The sequence below is a fragment of the Salvelinus sp. IW2-2015 genome, linkage group LG25 (assembly GCF_002910315.2).
Source record: "Salvelinus sp. IW2-2015 linkage group LG25, ASM291031v2, whole genome shotgun sequence".
Lineage (NCBI taxonomy): Eukaryota > Metazoa > Chordata > Actinopteri > Salmoniformes > Salmonidae > Salvelinus > Salvelinus sp. IW2-2015.
Genome location: NC_036865.1, coordinates 7,271,502 through 7,275,944, shown reverse-complemented (window position 1 = coordinate 7,275,944; position 4,443 = coordinate 7,271,502). Strand labels below are relative to the sequence as shown.

General features: G+C 44.3%; 1 long non-coding RNA gene across 1 annotated transcript in view; it reads right to left on the bottom strand.

Moving 5' to 3' along the window:
- Window positions 1-3,687: 3,687 nt before the first annotated feature.
- Window positions 3,688-4,443, bottom strand: part of LOC139022996 (uncharacterized) — a 105,717-nt gene continuing 104,961 nt past the window's right edge. Inside the window, exons 2-3 of the long non-coding RNA XR_011474058.1 lie at window positions 4,331-4,384; window positions 3,688-3,797 (exon numbers count right to left, since the gene is read on the bottom strand). This is a non-coding gene — a long non-coding RNA (uncharacterized lncRNA). The remainder of the gene's footprint in view (window positions 3,798-4,330; window positions 4,385-4,443) is intronic.

Sequence of the window (4,443 nt, the reverse complement as noted above, 5' to 3'; positions counted from 1 at the left end):
GTTACTAGACGGCACAGGATCAACCCCCTCTGTGATTTTGTGATGGTGAGAGTTAGCATTGAATTTTGTTGTGTCTCTGTTATGGGTGTAATGGTGACGAGGTCTAGCATGTTTTGTTGCTTCCTCTGTATTGGTAATGGTAGACGAGGTTAGGATGTTTTGTTGTGGCTAGCCTTGTTCATTGGTAATGGTGAGAGTAGAATGGTTGTTGGTTAGTCTCTGTTCATTGGTCAATGGTGAGAAGGTTAGCATGTTTTTTGCTTGTAGCCTCGTTATTGGGAATGGTGAGAGGTTAGCAGTGTTTTGTGTTGTAGCCTCCTGCTTTATTGTGGTTAATGGTGAGAGGTTAGCAATGTTTTATTGTAACGACCTCTGTTTTTGGGTAATGGGTTGAAGAGGTTAGCATGTTTGTTGTAGCCTCTGTTATTGGTTAATTGGTGAGAGGTTAGCAGTGTTTATGTTGTAGTCTCTGTTATTGGTAATTGGTGAGCAGGTTAGCAGTTTTTGTTGTATGCCTCTGTTTATTGGAATGTGGATGTTGGCATATGTTTTGCTGTAGTGTCTTATTGGTAATGGTGAAGAGAGTTAAGCTATGTTTTGTCTTGTAGCTCCTCTGTTTGTTATTGGTAGTATTGTTGTACTCATTAATTGAGAGGTTAGCATTTTTGTTCGTGTATGGAGGTTAGCTGTATCTCTGATTGCACTTCTCCTGTATTGGATTCAATGTCAGTTAGCAATGATTTTTCTTATCGCATCTGTTCATTGGATATGTGATAGTGTTTGAACATGTCATCTTGTCCTGTAGACCGAAATGTTATTGTATCATCGGATTTATCTACTTGAAAACAAACAACAACACTGCAAATCCACAACAGACCAAATACTTAACTTTTGACTACTTTTAAATACATATAGAGTGATTGGTTCAGAATATACTTCTTCAAATAGGGGGTACAAGATAATAAAGGGCTTTATTTCTAAAATGGTGAAAACAGATATGTTTACATACCTTTAAATTAAAGGTGACTATTATTACTGTCACCTTACATATGAAAATTTGATCTGAAATTCTAAATGTTGGAGTATAGAGACACATTGTAAAATGTTTATGCTTCACTGTTCAAATAGATCATATTGGTGTGGACTGTTAATACTCAATACAATCTAATTCTATACCTCATCTGTCTGTCTTGTGACGGATACTGCTTTTAAACACTGTTCTGGTCAGTCTACTCAATATTCCTGTACTATAACGATTTTTCTCTACAAGCAATACTTTGATATTATAAGTAATTGATCACATTTCAGTATGAATAGATGTGGCGGTTTCAGGAAAACTGATCATATCGAAGTTTTTAGAAAAATATTCTGCCACTATTCATTCAGCCACCAAAGAATATCAGTGGTGATTTTATATTGATTTGCGTGTTTGTCAGTGACTGTCAGGGCTGTTTAGTCCACAAGGAAGGCTTGTGCTTCGTCTGTCTCAGCTCTGAGGTCAAACCCCTCACACCTGAGAGAGCTGGACCTGAGCTACAATCACCAGGAGACTCAGGCGTCAGACTGCTCTCTGCTGGACTGGAGGATCCACAATTGCAGACTGGATAAAAACTCAAGATGAAGAGGGTTTATGTCAATGTTCTATCACAATGTTTGACCTTCATCAGCTATTTAAGACAAACATTCTACCACCACTTGGACAAAGGTTAGCTGAACTGTGTGTGTGGTGTGTGCTGTGTGTGCGTGAGGGGGTGGGTTACTGTGTGCGTGAGGGGTGTGTATGTGTGCTGTCGAGGGTCGGTGATGTGTGTATGTGTGTGTGTGATGTGTGTGTGTCGATCTGTGTGTGGTGTGTGTCTTTGAGGAAGTTCAGTGTGTTGTGGGTCCAGTTGTAGTGTGTGGGATCCAGTGACGAATAATTTCTCAATGAACACACACCACTGGGACACACACACACTGAACACACACACACACACACACCACACAGTGGACACAACAAACACTGAACCACAGACACACAATGGATACACACACACACACACTCTGGACACATCAAACACCCATTGCACACACAGCACACACACACACACACAACACCACACAACACACACACACACACACACACACACACCAACACACAGCACACATTCGCTTTGAACTTATATGATTCATCCGTGTGTGTGTGTGTGCTGTTGTTGTGTGATGCTGAGATGTGTGGTGTGTGTGGTCGTGTCGGTAGTGTGTGTGTGTGTGTGTAGTGTGTGTGATTGTGTCGCTGTGGAGTGTTGGGTGTGTGTGGTTAGTGTGTTGGTGTGTGTGCTGGTGTAGTGTGTGTGATTGTGTTGTGGTGCCGTGGTGATTTCAAGGTGTATCACTCACGGACTGTCTTTCTTTCTGCTTACGCTACAGTGTGGAAACACGGTGGAAGAAAAAAAAAACCAGGATGCAAACCTGGCTTTAGAAATATGTGAAGTGTTGACTGTGTGTCGTGCCTGTGATGTGGGTGTGTGTGCGTGGTGTGTGTGTGTGTGTGTTCTTAAAGGGAATAAAGTGTTTTATTACCGACGTATAAACATATGATCTGCAACATGATTGATCATCTCTTCCTTTTGATACCTCAAACACATCTTACATTCAAATGAATTAGTGAAAGTGAGCCTAAAATTCGTGCAGTTGACATTGATGATGTATTTCTACTAGTTGTGGTCGTTTCAATCCTCAGATGTCTGTGATCTCACATGGACCTAACACAGGTAGACAGGAGCTCCTCTCTCTGTCTAGCGAACCAGCAAACGGTGACTTGGAGGAAGAGAGCAAAGCAGCCGCTACTCCTGAATCACCAAGAAGATGAGCGACTGAAACAAGACTTCTGTGTAAGAGGGTGCTGACTCGGGCTCTTGTTACTGGGAGGTAGCAGTGGATGGGAGAGGGTGTTATAGAGTGACATAAAAAAAGAATCAGCAGGGAGGAGGCGTAAGACTGTTGTCTTGGATCACAAATGACTGTCTGGAGTTCTGGAACTGCTTGACAACAGTTACTCTGCCAGGCACATGATAATGCCACTACCATAGGTCCCACTTCTCACTCCCACAGAAGTAGGAGCTGTATCCTGGCACTGGCCAGCCGACTCTGTCCCTTCTATACTAGCCTCCTCTAGACACACTGGACCACCTGGGTGAGGCACAATTCAGGGCCTCCACCAATCTCACTGAGCCACCTCTATCCCACGGGTTTGGGTTGGTGTTGACTGCGGAACTCCAGTGTCCCTGAAAATTCAATTCAACTGGACACAACTAACACACACTGGACAGCAACTCTACTCAACACACATACAGACACTCACTTTACACACACACACACAACAACACTGGAGCACACACACCGGAACACACACTGGGACACACACACACACACACCACTGACACTACCCACAACAATGAACCACACGCGACCACAACACACACACAACTGGACACCACACGCAAAACTGGACACAACACACAACTGCGATTACAAACACCAAACCACTGGATACACACCAACCACACACACTGGACACACACAACACACTGACACACACCACACTCTGACACACACACATGTACCACACACTAGTACACAAAACCACAACACACACATGACTCAAACACATACTGAACTCACAACTCTACACACACACGACACACTGGACACACACACACACACACTGACACTGTAACCACACAGACACTGAAAACACACACACTGAACACACAAGCACACACACACTGGACACACACACGCAAACTGGACACACACTGGATCCAACACACACACACTGGATACACACACCACACACACACACACACTGACACACACACACTGACACACACACACACTGAACCACACACACTCTGACACACACACTGTACACACATACTGTACACACACACACTGGACTCAACACACATACTGAACTCACACACCTCACACTGACACACACACACCACACTGGCACACACACACACACACACACACACACACACACACACACACACACACAACACACACACACACACACACACACCACAACACACCACAACACACACACACACTGAACACAAGCTGGCACACCCTGGACACACACACAACACACCAGTGGACATACACACACACACACACACGGATACACACACACAACATGACACAGACACACACTCACACACTGACACAAACTGGACACACCCTGGACACACACTGCACACACATACCCACTGGACACACACACACACACATACTGGATACACACACACCACTCAGGACTCACACACATGCACACACAACTGCACACAACTCACACTGGACACACACACACACACACTGGACACACACACACACACACACACTTACACACACCTGGACACCAAACACAATGGACACACACCACTGGACACACACACATCG